This window comes from Kogia breviceps, chromosome 9, assembly GCF_026419965.1.
Source record: "Kogia breviceps isolate mKogBre1 chromosome 9, mKogBre1 haplotype 1, whole genome shotgun sequence".
NCBI lineage: Eukaryota > Metazoa > Chordata > Mammalia > Artiodactyla > Physeteridae > Kogia > Kogia breviceps.
Window position 1 is genome coordinate 51,509,426 of NC_081318.1, and position 19,627 is coordinate 51,529,052.

The 19,627-nt window shown below is 41.4% G+C and overlaps 1 protein-coding gene across 16 annotated transcripts in view; it reads right to left on the reverse strand.

The window, feature by feature from the left end:
- The window catches only part of PALS2 (protein associated with LIN7 2, MAGUK p55 family member), a 138,600-nt gene that overhangs the window by 93,585 nt on the left and 25,388 nt on the right, over positions 1–19,627 (reverse strand). The window contains exons 1-3 of one of the 16 annotated variants that reach the window (XM_067042463.1): positions 11,977–12,038; positions 11,042–11,426; positions 10,256–10,350 (exon numbers count right to left, since the gene is read on the reverse strand). The exons of 1 other annotated variant lie outside the window; for it this stretch is intronic. The gene's annotated coding sequence lies outside the window, so the exon portion shown is untranslated. Of the gene's footprint in view, positions 1–9,582; positions 10,070–10,255; positions 10,518–10,940; positions 11,001–11,041; positions 11,427–11,976; positions 12,039–19,627 lie in introns of those variants that run through there. 14 more of the 16 variants (XM_067042464.1, XM_067042467.1, XM_059075048.2 and 11 more) reach the window with 14 other exon arrangements.

Consider the following 19,627-nt stretch of genomic DNA (forward strand, 5'->3'; position numbering starts at 1 on the left):
CCTTCTTAAAAACGTGGTTTAATTTTTTTCATTTATCCCATTCCAAAATACTAGTTTAAAAAAGAAAATTAAAAACATCTGAATCAACTTATATAAAATTACGCACAACCATCATTTACTTTCTAAAATAAGCAACTTCAATGAATTAAATTTCTTTAACTCAGCTACCCAAGTTTCTAATACCAAAGTCTCAGATAGGATATTTAATAGATGAATAAAAAGGCAAATAGTTTTATGTAAAATGAAACTTCCCATAAAACATTTTATTATATGTATATAAAAATACATATTCAAGGCAAAATAAAAAGACAAATCCACTTGAAGACAGCAACATTCATTCCAAATAGTAAAGAATTCCTATTATATGATATATGGACCACTATGAACATATTATAAGTATGGTCATTTTCTTCATTCCAAACAAAGTGCTACATTTTCAAACACTACTTACTTCTTTAGATTTTAGGGGGGAAGCAGGAGGAAAACTCAGGATTGTGTGAATTTTATAAAAATTTTAGATTAAATTGGAAGGAATTTTTTAGGTTACATAGTCATCTTTCCACCCAATATTTAACTTGCCTTTGTAAACACACTGAAATGTCATATAAAAATAAGACTTATTAACTTTAGTCAACAGCACATAACTTACTGGACTACTTTAAAAGCAAAGTTCTTTTAAAAAATATTTACTAACAGACATAGCTCTTACACTGGAAAAAAAAAAAGTGAAAGTATGAATCAAGCAAAGGGACTGAAAACATATTTGTTCAACAAACATTATCCACTGTACACATAACACTGTACCAAACAGTAAGAGAAGAAAAGGATATTGATATTTACTGTACCAGACTCTGTGCTAGACACTTTACATATATTATCCAATTAAAATCTTAGACCAACCCTATAAAGTAGATGTTATAATCCCTATTTTAGAGATAAGGTATATTGAGTTTAGTAGTAACACCAGAATCTCTGCCGGCAAGCGTATTGTTTATACCACACAGAGCTCTGTGTCCTGAACAAAGTAAAAGAGCTGGAAGTTGGAAAAACTGGAATTACAACCCATATCGCTAACTCTCTTGCCTTGCTGAGTAACAAAATAATAAAGTACCCAGTTTCAAGAAACTGTATCATTTCACTATATAAGAAATAGTGAAAATGTTTTGCTAGTAAGCAAAACTCCAAATAATATTTGTTACAGTTAATGAAAAGTAACTCAAGCATTAAGATGGTAACAGCAATAAAGTATTTATGGTAATATCATATAATTTATAAACTGTCATTATAGTATTAAAACAAAATTTTCTAAAACTTCCAAAAATCTGGAAGTAACTGTGACATTAGCTCTCACCGTATCACCAGATGAGAAGCTATTTAAATGAGCTACAACTGGAAGAAGTACTTGCAATATCTTAGAGAGCCATTCTTTTCTGTACAGAATTGGATTTCTTTATACACATACACGTGTGCGCACACACACACATCATATATATGTGTGTGTGTATATATATATATATATATATATGCTGTATTTGATACAAGACCATGAGAGTTATATTATTCTTCATATGAAAACCAAGTTGAATGCTTTGGAAAGACCCAAAGAAAGCAAGTGACAAAACAAGAAAACAAAAAATCCAAATTGCTGTATAATTAAGTGTAAGCAAGACAGCTATGAACAATCCAGGAGTCACAAAACACTACAAGGATCCTACGCTCAGATTCCTTCACAAACTTTTATGTTTTTGCTACTAAGTTAGGATCGGTGATAATATACAAGTTTATATAAGAATGTTGACCCAGAGCTCCAGTCAAAAGATACATACTCAAAGAAAAGATTGGTGCATGCATGTATATTTATATTTTGAAAGTGAAAATATGTTATTTAAGGTATATTGAGTCATTTTTTATGACACTTCACTTAAATCAACTTTCAATCAACCAAAAACTACCACCAGTTAAATCATATCAGAGGGCTTTACTCATCATATGTGCTAATATAAGATTTTATTTTCAGGAATGATATACAAGAAACTATTGGTAATAGTTACCTTTAGGACAAGGTTTTTCAGCCTCAGCACTATGATATTTGGGTTGGATAATTCTTTGTGAGGGACGGCCTGTCCTGTACATTGTCTGCAACATCCCTGACCTCTACCTGATAGATGCCAACAGCAACCTCCTCCCAGTTATGATAGTCAAATGTCCCTGAGGAGACAGCAAAATTGTCTCTAGCTTAGAAACAATGATATAGAAAGAGAGGAATGAGGGTGGGGCAAGAAGACTTTTACCAGCCCTCTTTTTCTGGACCATCTGAATTATCACAGTGGTAGACTGAAAAATGGTCCCCCAAAAGATATCCATGTCTTAGTCTTTGGAACCTGTGAATGCTACATTATTTGCAAAAGGGATCTTTGTAGCTGTGATTAACATCCTTAGATCCTGTGATGGGGAGATTATCCTGGAACAATAGGGGGGGCCTCATATGTGTCCTTATAAGAGAGAGGCAAGGAGAGAGTTCTCCTTCTCTCCCACACAGGAAAATGTGATGAGAAGAACAGAGCTGAGGGAGATTTGAAATTCTGCCCTTGAAGACTGGAGTGATGCACCCACAAGCCAAGGAATTCTGGCACCACCAGCAACTGTAGAAGAAGCAAGGGACATAGTCTTTTCTTGAGCTTTTGGAGGGAGCACCCTGTTTTGGCTCAATGATACTGATTTCAGACGTCTGGCCTCCAAAACTGTGAAAGAATAAACTTCTTTTGTTTTGAGCCACCACGTTTGTGGCAATTTGTTACAGCAGCCACAGGAAACTAACTCAATCAGAAAAGGTTTTGATTTTTAAAAAACTGTTGATGAGCAAATGAGATAATGTGTGGAGAACACTTAGCAAAGCTCCTGAAACATAGTAAGCATTCAAATATATTGTTGATGCCATTATCGATACTAAGCCAACTATGTCTAAGCTCCAAGCTCTTGGTACAAAAGGAAAAGATAAGGATGTTCAAACAGTAAAACAAGGGAATACATACACAAGACTCAGGAGTGAAAACACATGAATCAGCCCCTCATATGATGTGTACCTACCAGCTATGTCAGTGTTACGTTATAATTTGTCCTATACTGAAAAGATAAATGGCGGATGGGGCCAGCTAAAGACAGCTTCTTGGGGGAGGCAAGCTTAAACATTTATTAGCAGAGAAGAAACAAGGGGGCAAAGAAGGGGAAAGCATGAAAGTGAGCAAAGCAATGGAAATCAATTAGATGCTTGTAGAGCTATCAATCTGGCTAAAGTAGATACCAAGGTGAGACAGACCTTCTGAGGTTAGATATCTAAATGGTAAAGGACCATAAAAGCTATGCTGACTGATTCAGTCGTTAAAAAGAGTATTTTAGGACTTCCCTGGTGGCGCAGTGGTTGAGAATCCGCCTGCTGATGCCAGGGACGCGGGTTCGTGCCCGGTCCAGGGATCCTGCGCGTCCGGAGCCTGTGCTCCGCGATGGGAGAGGCCACAACAGTGAGAGGCCCGCGTACCGCAAAAAAAAAAAAAAAAGAGTATTTTATAGGATGCATTATTTTACAAATATTGGCTCTTGGGGGTTTAAAAAAATATCAACATGCTCTGGCCCCACTCCAGACCTATTAAGTTAGAATCCTTTGGTGTGGGATAACTCTAAAGGATTCTGATACCCACTCAGGTAGAGAACCCCTGTATCAGAGCCAATTTATGGCAAAAGACCTACAGAATTAAAGTCTCATGAAGGATATAATGTATCCTCAAAGTATGCATTCAACTAAATCAACAGCATTTTCCTAGGTTAAAACTTCTCCCAAGATGTAGCCCCTCTGGGTTCCACCACAAACTTTCTATAAATCCCTCACTCTTTACTTTTCCTTTCCTAAGCATGTGGCCCTGATCTGCTCAGTCATCTTCCTCACGCTTTCTCATGAATTTTTCTAGAAAAGGTACATGAATTTCAGCTGCCCTCCCCCATCTTTTCACAACATTTTTCCAACCCAACTAAGATCTAACAATATTTCATAGAACAAAGGAACCATATAAAAGTTCCATTAATATATTATATAATAAACTTATAAAAGTGTTCTATGACCATTTATTGTAATAAAATCTGAAGTACATATATTAAGTGAAATTATAAATCATTTTTTACAAAAGATTTCCAAAAGCATAAAATTATGAAGTGGCTATAAAAAGCCAATAAGCTAAGCCCTGTTCACATCAATCTTTACTTAAGTGTTACTAAGTAGCTAACAAAGTACAAGGCTCTGAAAAGATACAAAGTATATGGAAATCTCAGTGATTTAGACACATACTTCACCAGTACTAGGGTAGAAGAAAAGGTGGTCTGGGAAGGGGAACTGAATAGGATCCTTAAAAAAAAATCTTTGTGTGTGTGTGTTGGGGGGCGGGGTGTGTGTGTGTGTGGAATCTTGCTGGCTTTACCTTAACCTGGGTTTATTTCATGATTAAAGCCAAAAATAAAGCAACACAAGTTAGTGTTCAGGTAAATAGGTTAGTTCTTTCCTCTCCCATAAAAAGCGACACCAATTTATACATATTCCCAGGTAGTTCTTTTTACCTTAGTTATCTTCAGAAATTTCAATCACAACAAATTCTATTGATATATACTTCCACCAGCAATGCGTGAGAACATCTGTTAGTCTCTATCCTCTTCAAATGTACTATCAGATAACCAACAAGGACCTACTGTATATAGCACAGGGAACTCTGCTCAGTACTCTGTAAAAACCTAAATGGGAAAAAATTTGAAAAGGGATACATGTATATGTATAACTGAATCTGTGTACACCTGAAACTAACACAACATTGTTAATCAACTATACTCCAATATAAAATAAATTTTTTTTAATGTACTATCAAACTTTTTTGATCTGTCAATCTAATCGGTGAAAATAGTATCTCAGTTTTAATTTTTGATATTTATATTGTGTGTGAGGTTGAATATCTTGATATATATGTTTAAGAATGATCAGAATTTCCTTTTCTGTGAATTATCTGTTTATGATCTTTGCCCACTTTATGGTTGGTCTTTTTCTTATCAATTTGCAGGTACTCTTCATATATTAAGGAAGTTAGCTTTTTGTCTGTAATACAAGTTGCAAATATTTTCCTCAGTTCATGCCACTTTGTTTCTTTCCTTCATGTATGTATTATCCTCAACCAAATGGTAAGTTCCTTCCATAAAAGGACATTTCTTTTATATAAACCCAGGACAGTACTTTTCAAATCTTCCAACTACATATAGCAGCAAAATTTAAAAGAGGGGAAACCAGCCTTTTGGGGGTGGGTGGTCAAGGGTGAAAATGAATTATTACTGGGGCACCTATTTGGGTTGACTGCCCAATCCTATTTCACATGACTACAGCAAGTACAAGCAAGTTCTAATAACATGGTATAGTTTGTTGAACAGGGGAGGGATGGGTGCTAGATGAGTCTGTTTCCTGTTGTCTGGGCCAGTGCAGGGAAAATTTAGAAGCTGCTGGTGGCCATCTATTACGAGGACTAGGAAGTGGTCCTCTACAGCATTAAAAGACATGAAGCAAATGCTCAGTGAAGAGTAAAGAAAAGAGATGAAGTGTATCCTGCTGGCAATGGAGTTCCAGAGTACGAATTGGATTCCTTTAGACACTCCTGCATCTTTACAGTATAACTCCTGCATTTTACAGTATATCTCACTTTTTGTTCATACCACTTAGAATGGATTTCTATTACTTACAGCCAAAAGTGGCCTACTTACTACAACTATCATCTACTCAAATCGTTTCATAAAGGAACATTTTAACACCAAAGCCTCAGGAGGGATAGAACCTCAATTTTAAAAAAAAGGAATATTTATATTTAATGACAGCCGTGTGCCAGGAACAAGTCTAAGTTCCTGGCATACACTGTTAAACAAGAGATAAAAATCACTGTTCTAATGGACCTTGCATTCTAGTGAGAGTATACAGATAATAAAATAAAAATACAATTTCAGATATGATAAACAGTTTGCAGAAAAAATATTAAGTAAGGGGATACAGGGAAATGAGGATGGTGCCATTCTGACAGGGTGGTTAGGTAATAATGCTCATCTGAGAAGGTAATTGAACTGAAACCTGAAATGATGAGGAGCCAGCTTGGTCATGTTTTAGGATGAGAATTCCAGGCAGAGGGAACAGACCTAAGTCAGGAACAAGCCATGACATTTCTGAGGGGCAAAAAAGAAGGGCAGTGTAGATGGAATATAGTGAACAAGGGGGAATGGTAAAGAAGTGGTAATGGAGTAATTGATCTAAGAAGAAAAAGTGTAAGTTGGTAAAGTAAGTAGGAATCAGATCATGTATAGGAACTAGCAGGCAGAGGAAAGGATTTGAAAATAACTTCAGCTTTATGAAAAACTCACTACATTGTCTTTAATTCTCATTTTGCTTTGCATCAGTGATAACTTTACAGACCTTTAGAAACTACTCCCCAAGTATTAAACACAATGTTGAGGTTAGCTAGGAATGAGCATTTCCTAAGCAGAAAATATCTCTTCTGGAGGATTATGAAATGTTTTAAGAAAAAAATGCAAAGCCATCTTAAAAAAGAAGAAACTAGGAAAGATGGTAGAAACTACTTCAAATTCTGTACTACTTATTATACTGTGAATGAATCTATATACTACGATCAAGATTGCACAAAGGTCTTAAAGGAGAACTTAAAAACTGAAGTCCTTTCTAAGCTACTATAAAAATAACATCCTTTGCTGAGTTCACTATTATTGAATTGGATGTTAACAAAGTTAAATATTGTCAGAAGAGAAAACTGGAAACTAAACTTCTTTGACTTTATTGTACCACTTGAGAATAGCTACAGCTTAATGGTCAACAAAGTTGTGGGTTTCGATCTTATCTCTATTACTATGATAAAGGAAGAACTTCCCCTATGTGATAAAAATTAGGTACAAAGGATGTTTCAATATCTTTTCCTCTGAAAGCTTTTTAAATTAGGAGAACAATCAGCTTTAAGAGGTTTGGATACAGTACAGCTCACATAAGATGGTGTTCTCTCCAGATCTTTCCGGACAACTAATATCTATATACGCAAAGCAAGTAATTAAACCTGCACTGCTTCTAAGATTAATATCAGTAAAGTCAGATCTTTGAAAGCACTAATGTATTCATGAATCTCATCTTTCACTATGTTAGATATTTAGTTAGCCCACGTAACCAAAAAGTAGACTGTTTATAACACAACCTATAAAGAGAGGTACTTTTTGAGTGTGGTGTGAGTTAAAGAAATAAAAGTCATTTAGACACGTTGATCAAGACTTGATTCTAAGGGCATCCTCCTCAACATATTTCCAGCAGTTTGGCAAGTGCTCAGGGATGATTAGTAGTGGTGTATGGGAGGGAGGGATATGGTCAACCTAAATTGTAAAGTCTCCCCCCAGTGGTCTCACATACAAATAACAGGAAGAGTTGGGAAATGATCACAGCTTCTGTAAGACTGACAAAAAGTAATCTATGTAGAATCCGGTAACTACAATGAAGAAATCAAATCTTTAATTCAATACTAGCACCATATCAGTGAAGAGACCTCGTATGCTTTTCTGCTCTTATGATATCATAAATGTGAACACTCTTTTTGGAAGGAAAGAATCTATAGGTTCTTTTTTCTCAGTACAATTTTTTAGGAATAATTTAATGATATCCTCAACATAGTATTTGTTTTATCTAATGGGCAGGTGTTCATTCCTCCAGAAATAAATAGGAGCACATCCCTTGCAAGTTAACTACATGTATCTGAAGTGATGTTCTGATACAAATTTAGTCACTTACCAAATGAACCATCTTGTTAAAGAAAATTATAACCAGTGCTAAAAACCTAATGTCTAATTTGCAAGACACTCTTTTTAAAAAACCACCTAGAACTAGGTAATTTATAATACAGCTAGTGACATAAAAAGTACAAATGGCTCCTCTTGCCTCTATTAATATTTTCTTGGTGTTTTTATAATTAGGTAGCCTTTGACCGGCACTAACCCTGTATTATTTGTAACTTGCAATAATTTTCTGATGTTACTCTTAACAAAGCTTGGACGTTAAAAAAGTGAAGGGCATTTAATTAAAATCTCAGTTGTCTTCTGCTAACCATCTATTATTAAATGGTAAAGTATATAAAGGGATGGTAAATACTCAAACAACTTCAGTTTTAAAAGCAGACCATAGATAACATACAGAGTCTCACAATTATGATTTTCTTGGTCATCCCAAGCTAAAAAGAGGGGGTGGGGGGAGGAGGAAGAGAAGCAGGCTGTGTAGTCTTCTGGAACAATTTCAGCCTTAAATGAGACTCAGGAAAAATGCAAACTGCTCCCATGAATGTTTAAGAAAAATATGATTCTTTTAAAAAAAATCCAACAGTTGGCCTACAGAACAACAAAAATTGACGCTGTCTTATATAGAGCTACCAGACTTGCTTAACCCCTTCATTCTTCTAGTGTTCATTTAATTTAGAATGTAAAAAAAAGAAAAAATTCATTTTGAAATTCCAAGTGGGAAAGCAACTGAGTGGCATCAATTAGAAAAGGACACACACACATTCCAGAATGTTTTTTTTTTTTCATAAAGATATTTAGAGTGCAATCTCTATAGGACAAAAACAGAGCTATTAAAAATGTTGCCACTTGTATATTATGTAACCCCAGTCTAAACTAAAAGAAGCATAGACCTTAAAGAGTGATACATTGTGCAAACGTCTATTTAAACATGAATTTAAATACATGATAGATTTCTGATACAGATGACCTCAAAATGACACAACCCACAAAAGTTCTTTGTTTACTGTAATCAGGCCTCAGAAGACATGACTATAATCAGGCCTGATACAATAATACCGTGAGGTCTGTTGTTTCACCTGCTTACCGCAACTATCTCCGCATTGGTTAACAGCGTGTTACCTCTCCTAAAATATTCGGCATACGGAAGTTTCCCAACGACCATCTGAAAGATTTCACGGGAAGAAATGGCTGCTAAACCATACTCCCACTGAAGAGCGATTTTAACGCACCTCCACTGTTCCGAGCCATATAACAAGAAGACCAAGTCAGAAAGCACAAAGTAAAATTCCAACCATCCCCAAAGGCATGGAAAAAGAGTAAAACGTGGCTAGCTTGACCTTAACCGGCTGTGGATAAGTAACGCGGCGAATTTTCTGAGCTTCCCCATCAGCCTTCAATTACCTTCCTCGCCTGCCCCCACCCCCTTTTACATGCCCCAACTGATGGAAGTTGAATAGATGTAATCTCGAGCCGTAATCCCAGGAGCTGGGGAGATTGAGACTAAACTCCCAAGAAAGTGTTAAAAAGTCCTTCTGCCAAAACAGCCACCAACCAATCCACATCCTGTCATCACGCCGACCGTAAGATCCCTCCATCGACTCGCTCCTGGCCCTCCACCCCGCCAAAAGAGCCAAAAAAAAAAAAAAAAAAAAAAAAAAAAAAAAAAAAAAAAAAAAAAAAAAAAAAAACCACCAAAAAACCCACCCAAAACACCACAACAAAAAAAGCCAGCACCTTTCTGGTTCCAGACCAACGTACTCAGAATCGGAAAGCACTGCCTCAGCCGCAAACGCCTCCGGAGCAGCGTGTGCTCGGCCCAAAACCACTCCGGCCAAACAACTGGAGTCTCGTGCCTCGGAAGTGGCAGCAGTACTCGCCGAAAGCCTCCTCCCCCAAGAACTCGGAGCTCGAGAGGCAGCCAGAGGCCAGCGAAGTCACCCCCACTGGGGAGTGACCCCGAAGGTGTCAGTCACGGCAACCGCCGTCCCCCGCGCGGCTCTCCATTCATGCTTTAACGCCACACTCGCCGCAGAGGGTGCAGGCGCCCGCGCCCGGCTCTCGGAGGGGGCCCTGCGCCCCCAAACCCAGCCCTGCCCCCGCCCGGGCTGCGCCGTGGAGCGCGGGCGGAGAGCGGGGCGCGGCGGCCGGCAGCATGGGCCAGACACGTTGCCGCGCTCGGCCCGCACGCCCGCAGCCCGGGAACAGGGGGCCCCGCAGAGCGCGCCCCTCCCGCGTGAGACAAGCAGAGCAGCCCCCGCCACCCCCGCCGCCCGCCCGAGCCCAGGTGCCGAGGGGGCGGGGCGGGGTCCCCGCGTGGCGCGAAGCCGCAAGCAACAGGGCGCCCCCCGGCCGGCTCGGCGCGCGGCGAGACCGTTACCCGAGAGACATGGGGGCCCCGGCAACTCACCGGCTCGCACCTCGGCTTCCTCCGCGCCGCCGTCGCTCCCCTCCTCCCGCCGCCGCTGCTCTTCCTCAGCCGCAGGCGCCGCCGAGCAGCCCCATCTACAAACTCGGGACTCGTAGTTGGGAACTGGAAATGCGGCTCTCACTCCCCTCCGCCTCCCTCTCTCTCCGCCCCCTCCGTCGCTCTCCACTCCGCCCGGCTCAGGTCGCCGGCGCCGCCGCCACCACCGCGCGCGCGGCCAGCCTCCCCTCAGCCGCCCTTCTCCTCTTCCTCCCCCTCCCCCTCCCGCTCCGGCTCCCGCTCCCGCTCCCGCCGCCGCCGCCGCCGGGGCGCGCTCCCTCCCGGCCTCGCGCGTGCGCCGGACGCCGGGGAGTGCGCGCTTGGGAGCAAGGAGGCGCCGCCGCCTCGGGGAAGCCGGGCCCCGCCCCTCCGGCCGCAGCGCGGGGACCAGGTGGTGCCCCCTCCGAGCGCCCGCAGACGGCGGCGTCCCGGCCAGATGCGCCGCCCGTGCCCGCCGCCTCTTCTGGGTCTCCCCGGTCCTGGCCCCGAGCCGCGCCCGCGAGAGGGTCACTAGACCCAATCCGCGCAGGGTCTTCCAGACCGAAATTGCCGCTGTCATTCAGCATTTACTGATGAGCAAGATCCTCCCCCCCGGGCGTTTTCGAAAGAGGCTCCTCCCGGCCCTTACCAAGTTTACGTTCTAAGAACCCACCAGTCGTGGGGCACAAAGGATAAATAGATCTCGAAGAAAAGCCTCTGAAAATCTCCCCCTTCCCCCTTCACACTCACACTCCTGGTTCTGACGTGTATTTGGCAGGTTCTATAGCTCTGACGATGTCCTTCACGAATTTTCTCCCGAAGGCCCAACCCGGCTGATTCACACGCTAGGAAATGGATGGACACTAGCTCTTTTCATAGCCGCGGGTCTCCCGTGGATCTCCCGGGGCCGGTTTTGCTGGACACTCCCAGGACACCAGTTGTTCAGATCCTCCCAAACATCTGGCCTTCCCAGACTTCGAAAGTGGGGACTGCCATCCTTTCCACCTCCACTCTGCCGAGAGCTTGGTGACCTGGGATGAGTGACCAGGTGTACAGATGATACGTTTTGACAGGAGCGCAGATTTAATTTTTCAGTTGAAAGAAACTGAGCAATGCAGTGCAGCAGAGACTCTGGCTAGAAAAACACAGCAAGACAATCAGAGAACTTCTGATTCCCTTAACATCTACCTAATCCCAAGAGATCTGTGACCCCTCAGACCTGTGATGGGGGCTTTTGGCAAAGCTGTTCTTCCGGAAACTAAAACTATGAACGTGTTCTTTACATTTTACAAAATGTATACTGCAGTCTTTTCAAACCGTGAATGTAGAAAGTGCAAGTAAAACTTGACATGGGAGGAACATCAGGTCAGGTGGCTTCCTCTATGCAGCCTTTCCTGGCTTCTCCTGGGCACAGTTGCACTGTTCTGCACAAACCAGGCATTTGATAAATGTTTGCAACATGGCCCTTGGATTCAGAGATGGAGTTTCAAGCTGTACTGTGTCCATCCCCCCCCCCACAGCCCCCCACAGCACCCCCCCCCGGCCCCCGGCCACCCAATCTCTGTGAATGTGGTTAGCACAGAAGGGAGGGAGAGAATACTTCGGGTGAGGTGTATTAAGAAGGCCCAGCCCCCAAAACAGTGATTTTTCTCTTAGCCTCAACCAAGCATCAAAGATTAACTTACTTTTCCGTTAGGATCATTAATTTTGCAAACCAACATGCAGGGGGAGTTTGTAGCCTATTAATTTAGAACCTTCTTCCCTGGAACAGCAAACCTGAGGAAGGGAAATTGGAAGCATTTAAGGACACCTGAATGTACTAAGGGATACAGAGTAACCGTGGACACATGTTGAGCCCCCTCCTTTGTAGTCAGGCCAACTGGATGAAATGAAGTAGCAAGAGCCCCATGCCCAAGAGTGAGGCAAGGCAGATGCAGAAGGGAAGAATGAGGTTTCTCAGAGAGTCAGCAAAACTTTCAGGTCTTCCTTTTCCTCCTCCTTGCTTCCCAGACCCATTAGCTTCCCACGGGAGACCCAATGGCTCATCCCTGCTGCACCCTACCCAGACCTGCCAACTTCGATTCTCTTCTTCCTCCTGATAATCTCAGGACACCCCCTCCTATGCAGGGAGTGCCCTGAGCTCCTCTGAGGGAGAGGGGATGAGTGTCATTTCTGGTGTGTTCCTGGTCCCTCATAGTACACTTTTATTTTCTCAAGGGTCTTCTGGAAGCAAGGTACTAACCTTCTACTCCACCCCCAGTCCCTGAAAATAGGATGAAGTTTACTGAGGAAGTTTTGGGGAGGGAGAGATAGGGGAGTCTCTGCCCCTCAAATCACAACATGCAGTCCTCCCTGACTTACAGCTGGGACCAGTCCTAGCCAACTCCCTTATCCCTACATGTACCAGGGACCCAGCATTTGGGAGCAGGAATATAGGAACAATTATCTTTCATTTACAGTTCCAAGTCTGTTCTTTAATTAATGACAGATATTACATGGAGACTTGCAACGCTTGTAAGACTCAGCCTCATCCTCAGAGCCAGAAAAAAATGGTTTTGCTCCACACCTGCCTTCAATTGCTTGTCTTCAGGGTGCTCTTGGCAGTGAAGTTTTTCTTTCAGTGCCTATATTTTTATCAAATATGATATATTATAAAACACTACCTTTTATAAATAATAGTGCCACTTTATGACATTCTGCCCTTCCTCTAAACTTTAAAGGTGGGACATGCCAGAATAAATTTAAAGTGATTTAATATGAACTTTGGAATTCTCATCATTGCTTGCCAGCCCGCCTTTCTGAGAGGTCATCATTTCTGAGACACTACCCATCCATTTCCCACACCTGTTACAAATTCTTTGTTCCAAGAAAGTGGAATGTTATGATTGAAAACGATGGGGAATCCTTCTTTTAGTGTCCTTAATGGTTTGGCTTTTCATTTTCTTCAAGGTTACTCTAAAAGGATCATAATTTTGCCACAGACCAATATCTCTCCTAACTGTAACTCAGTTTAAAGTCTGAATTTTGATTCTTAATTCCAGAGCATCTATCATTGGCTTTATTTCTGCCTTCAAATATAAACAAAATCTTCTATACTTTCAGTATGATTTTTTTTTTCTTTCTCTCTCTCTCTTCTGAGTTGCTTTGGCACTTCAGAAATTGAGAATTTTGCTAATAATAAAAGCCCCACATCTTAGCAGGTCCTACCTGTTTGTTTTTAACTAATCCATCACAATAAGATCAGGATTGCTCCTGGAATATAGCTTTATGAAAAATTGCAACTGACATGCACCACAAAGTCCAACCAAGATTTCCTCCAGAATACTTTATTTAGCTTCACCCCTTTTATCTCTGTTCACAAAGCTAGGTCAGATACCAATTTCCAGCTTCCTTGTTAACCTTTCTAATTCTAGTCTCTCTCTTGCTTGCTTGCAGTTTTCCCTACACTTAGAGCAGTACTTCTCACTTTGGACTGTTTATTGGAATCATCCAGAGAATTTAAACAAACAAACAAACAAAAAATAAACATTAAAAAAAACACTGACCCCCAGGTCCCAGCTCTAGGTTGCAACGTTCTGCCCCATAGCCTAGGCACCAGGATTTTTCAAAGCTCTCCAGGTAATTCTAATATACAGCCAGAGTTAAAAACTACTGAAATGAGTCATCTTCCAAACAACATTTTATACCAAGTCTTCTCAGAATATTGGGGTGGCTCCAAATTACCTCGAGTAATCAAATTAAAATACCTAATCCTGTGCTGTAAGACTGACAATTGACTAGAATAGTCCCTTTTCAAAACAACTTAAATTTATCTCCTTCCTAAAGCTTCCCCAGATTAGTCTCACCTGGCTGCCTAAAGATCACTGTTCCCAATTCTCTGAGCATTCCAACTGGCACTGGTTTACAAGCCCTTGGACCACAGTTGATTGTGTGTATTATTTTTTTAATCTATCTTTCATAGATATCTGTCAGAAGCTTACTTGTAATCTAAATCTCTCTGAAGTCCCACTAGGTTAACAGACAATCTCAAAATAAACAGAAATGTTATTCTTAGCAGCACTTTCTCCTACCCACCAGAAAGAACATTCCCTGACACAAGGGCAGTTCATTTTTTTTTTCAGTCACCACAATTAAAGCCAACAGTTGTAAGAATTTGCATGTTTGGGATTTTTTTCTTGATGTTGTTTCTTACAAAAATTAAAAACAGCCTGTATATCTCGATTGATCTCCCTGTCCTTTCCACCATTCATTTACTTCAGGCATTGGAATGTGGCTTCCACACCCACCTCTCAACTGAAACTACGCCTTACTGCTGCCACAACTGACATTTTCATTCCTGTGTTTGTTCATTCATTCACTCATTTATCAGTGGTAAATGCTGGTAATAAAATAATTAACAATACCAAATTACCCTTACCTAATGGTGGAGAATAATAAACAATTAAATTATCACGATAAATGCTATGTCAGGAGTCTTAACCAGACACAATGGAATCGTGGCGGGGTGCGTCTTTGCTTAGTGTTCAAGCAATCCAACTTCTCTGCAGTGTCTGAGGAGGTTAGCCTCTCCACCTTTTAAACCTCTCCTTTCCTTCTATTTCCCTGACACTTTACGACCCAGGACCACCTTCTACTTCTCTGATTATTCCTTCTCTGCCCTCTTAACTTGTGTCATCTTCTCCCACTTCCTAAATGAAAATGTTCCACTTAAGAATGGAAGAGATTTTTGAGGGAGAAAGTGTTAGATAGAGAAGAGACCACTGTTTCTCTCAAGAATCTCATGGACCCCTAGGGTTCTATCTTCAGTGCTTCCACATCTGTATCTACAGTTCTACTCTCCCCTGAGGCATGTTTTCAACTTCCTGTTGAATATCTCCATCTGGATAACCCATTCACAGCTCAAATTAACGTCTAAAATAAAATGTATTGCTTCTACCCCCCTGCTCTATCCCTCCTGCAGGTTTCCCTTGCGCCTCTTTTACCCTCTCCCTAACAGATACAGCCTGCACCCAGGTCCCTTGAAATTTGCCTTTTCAATGTCATTCATAGGAGTGGGTTCTCTTGTTCATTTCCTCTGGCCCTACAGAAAGTCTCCTTGCCCAGTCCCATGTGCATCTGAATGCCAGATGTCAGTCATATCATCCCCGCCTCCTCACTGCCTATGGGACTCTATTCACAAGGTCATTCACAACAATCTTCAAGACTCCCCCGCCCCCATGTGGGGATATTACACATCAGTCATATCTTGCACCTTTACATTTCCACCCCTCTGTTTTGGCAGGAATGCCTTTCCCATCTCTGCTGGCCCAAATCCAAGCTTTTATGCCCATCTCACATCCTCCTTTTCCACTACAATTTATCTGCTCCACCTTAAACAGAGGCAACTGTTTTCATTTGAATTCCTGTAACATTTTATCTCTTACAGCCCTTTATCTATTCTGCTTCACAATAGCATCATTTGTTTTTGAATATTTATCTTAACACTCTTTTCACCACAACTGCCAGCCCCATCTCCTACTTACTTGCAGGTAAGAATCCAGGGTGCTGTGTACAGGAATGCTTGGCAAAATACTACTCATAGTAGGGGCTCATTTATTGAAACAGATAAAGTTGTTAGTTGGTGGACTTCTAAAATTAAAGATAATTAAGTGGAAAAAAATGTTGCTAATTAGAAGTGAACTCTTGCTCTTGAATATAGAAGCTTCAGCTGAGAAGCTCTTCCAAGGGCAATCAGATTTCAGGCAGGGACCCTAATTGAGCTACTTGAGTTTAACCGACAGCAGCCAGCTGCTATATCTAATTAACCCTTTGGGAGTCTCATTTCCAACTGGCTTCCAAATTCCAGCTTTCCTATTTATATACGAGCTAAAAAAAATAATAGTTCTACTCAGGCATCAAAAGTAGATTTTAAAATATATGAAAACAGAAAAAAAAGTAAAGATTGTGAATATATATGGTGTCCATATGGTATCCTAGGCTCACTGGATAGGCAGAGAGGCATGAAGTCCTGGAGGGCAGAGGTATTTATGAGGAGTCTTATGGCATTATAGTAAAAAAAGAGTGTCTGAATAGCCATTAAGCACAGGAGCAAAGGGTAAACTGAGACTGATGCTCCTCCAGAATACTGGAGGGCAGACTTGAAGGCAAAACTAAGTGAAGAGAGTGCGTAGTAGGCCCCTAAGACACTTTTGTTACACAAATGAATAAAACATGATCAGGATCAGGGGACTGGGAACAAAGATGAAGTAGGATGTGTGTGTATGTGTGTATGGTGTGTATGGTGTGTGTGTGTGTGTGTGTGTGTGTGTGTGTGTGTGTGTGTGTGTGTGTCGGGGATAGTCACGGCAAGCTGTTTTGTCTGTTAAAAAAAGAAATCCAAGAACTTGATGGCCCATTCTAAAGTGATGCCATCTTCATGGTAGGGAGTAAAGGGCACTTCATTCCTCTTTATTTCTTAAATTTTTTTTATTTTTTTTTTTGCGGTAAGCAGGCCTCTCACTGTTGTGGCCTCTCCCGTTGCGGAGCACAGGCTCCGGACGCGCAGGCTCAGCGGCCATGGCTCATGGGCCCAGCCGCTCCGCGGCATGTGGGATCTTCCCGGACTCGGGCACGAACCTGTGTCCCCTGCGTCGGCAGGTGGATTCTCAACCACTGCGCCACCAGGGAAGACCCATTCCTCTTTAAAATATCAGCTGTTTATAAATATGAAAGACCAGGTCTTTTAAAAATCCTGCTTTGGTAATAATAGTGAATAATAACAATTATCTATTGCGCTCATGCCTATGTGGCAGTGTTTTATGTCCTTTATATCCTATTTGAGTCATTATTTTCATCGCCACTTTACAAATGAGGAAACAAGTGAAGAGGGGTTAAATTAACCTGCCCAAAGGCTCCATAGCTATGAAGTGTTCAAGTCAGTTCAAGTGCAAAGCTCCCGCTCATTCCCACACTTCACACACAGAGTGCTTTGAAACTCTCAGGTCAATTCAACCGGAATGAATTATAGTGCAAGTCACCACAATTAAGGGTTCTCCATAACATGTTATTTAACTCAGACTCATCACCATGATTTTCAAACTTACTGCTTTTTTTTTTTTTTTTTTTTTTTTTTTGTGTGTGTGTGTGTGTGTGGTATGCGGGCCTCTCACTGTTGTGGCCTCTCCCGTTGCGGAGCACAGGCTCCGGACGCGCAGGCTCAGCGGCCATGGTTCACGGGCCCAGCCGCTCCGCGGCACGCGGGATCATCCCGGATCGGGGCACGAACCCGCGTCCCCTGCATCGGCAGGCGGACTCTCAACCACTGCGCCACCAGGGAAGCCCTGCATATTTTAACAATGTAGGATTTGTAGTTTTTGTTACAGTAGAACTATATTACAGAAAAGTGCACATTTTTTCTGAACTTGTCTTTCAAGAAATAAAAAAGTGATAAAATAGTAAATAAAACACACATTTTAAAAGAGTAAGAAAAGAATTTCTTTTACTCATTTAGTAGTACACGGTCATTATTTAGCTGTCAACACATTGCAGTGACATAGTTTTGTGGCATGGAATGGAGAGCATTAGTTCGGCTTCACTATGTGTAAATCTACTTCCCTACCAGGAAAGAATAACATTAAGAGTAAATGAAATTCTTTTAAAAGACAACTTATATAAATTTTCTACAGTAGAGCATTGCAAAAATTATTACTCTCGTTTTTTTCCTCATCGTCAATTAACTTCAATTTCCTTAGAAAACATGATGGCTGTAGAGATGCACTCCCCAAATCTGCTTTTAAGGAAAGACTTGTTGCCCCAGCTGCAGGAGAGCTGTCAGAAGAACTCCAGTCCTTTGGGGATCACGTCAGCTGCAGAAAACCCACATGCCCAAAGATGTGCCCCAAGCCTTTCACAGGTTGGTCCACATTAAATGACAGATGGAGCAGGGACATGTAAAGGCCCAGCCACTTCAGCCCATGTAGCAAGTCTGAGAGGCCATTTTAGCTCCAGAGTCCACCATGGGGACAGCTGAGGCTGTTATTCAGGCCTGTGTCCCACATTGATTTCTCACTCTGCCAAATCTTACTTGCCTTCCTTTCACAGGTGTTCATCCAAGTATATCTACTGTACTGAACACACTGAACTGTCTCAGAGTCCACCTTTCAGAGAACCCACCAGGTGACACAGGAAAGGCTTTGATTCGTACATCATATGTTTCTTTACCTTAGGGAGAAAACATAATCAAGTCATATATGCTAATGCAATTGTTTCGACAGAGGTTCATGGCTGACTCTGAATCTATTCAATTATTTGTATGTGTATTTTGTCTGTCTGTATTTACATTGTATGAATGTCTTCCATCTACATGGATAACCACTTTGCGTGTTGCTATGAGGGAATACAACTAGGTGAAAGAGACTTGGTTGACTTAGAAGAGCTTACAATTGATGATGGATGCCTATTATTTTTATCTAACCAGTATCCCTTCCCCTCTCTTCCCTTGGGAAAATGTCTCCCTCACTACTCACTGCACTGGATTCTGGTGGGGCTGCTAATCATGGCATGCTTCCCACACTCTCAAATCATAGGAGTGGCCATGTGACCCAAGCCTGGCCAATCAGAGGACTTCATCCTCTCAGTGATTGGTCCAAGAAGTAGGCATATTAGGCAAAACAAGAAAATTTTGGATTTTTTTTTTTTTTTTCCTGTACGCGGGCCTCTCACTGTCGCGGCCTCTCCCGTTGCGGAACACAGGCTCCGGACGCGTGGGCTCAGCAGCCACGGCTCACGGGCCCAGCCGCTCCGCGGCACGTGGGATCCTACCGGACCGGGGCACGAACCCATGTTCCCTATATCGGCAGGCAGACTCTCAACCACTGCGCCACCAGGGAAGCCTGAAAATTTTGGATTTAAAAAAAATATATTACAGCAAAGAGAAAGATAATTTCTTTTTCTTTCCTCAAATCAATACTTGGAGAAACTCAGAAAAGGAAGATTTAGTCATGCCTGAGGCCAGCCTTACTTCTGGGTGTTTTTGGTTACATAAATTCATGAGACACTTTTTGAGTTGGGTTTCTATCAAGAGTTCTGACATACATAATCTGTTAGTGAGAGAAGTTATGCATCTATTAAATGTTAAGGCACAATACAATCAATATATGCTTATATGGTACAGTTAGGTAAATAATTATGAAGATACTAACTAATTGCGTGTACTTAACACTTATCAGATTAACTCATTTCAATTTTTTTAAAATTAAGAAGTGATGATTATAATTTATCTCATTCTAAGTCAATATATAATTCTCAAAACTTGAATACTTACTTAAAATATATTGAAGTGTATCATTGTAACCTACA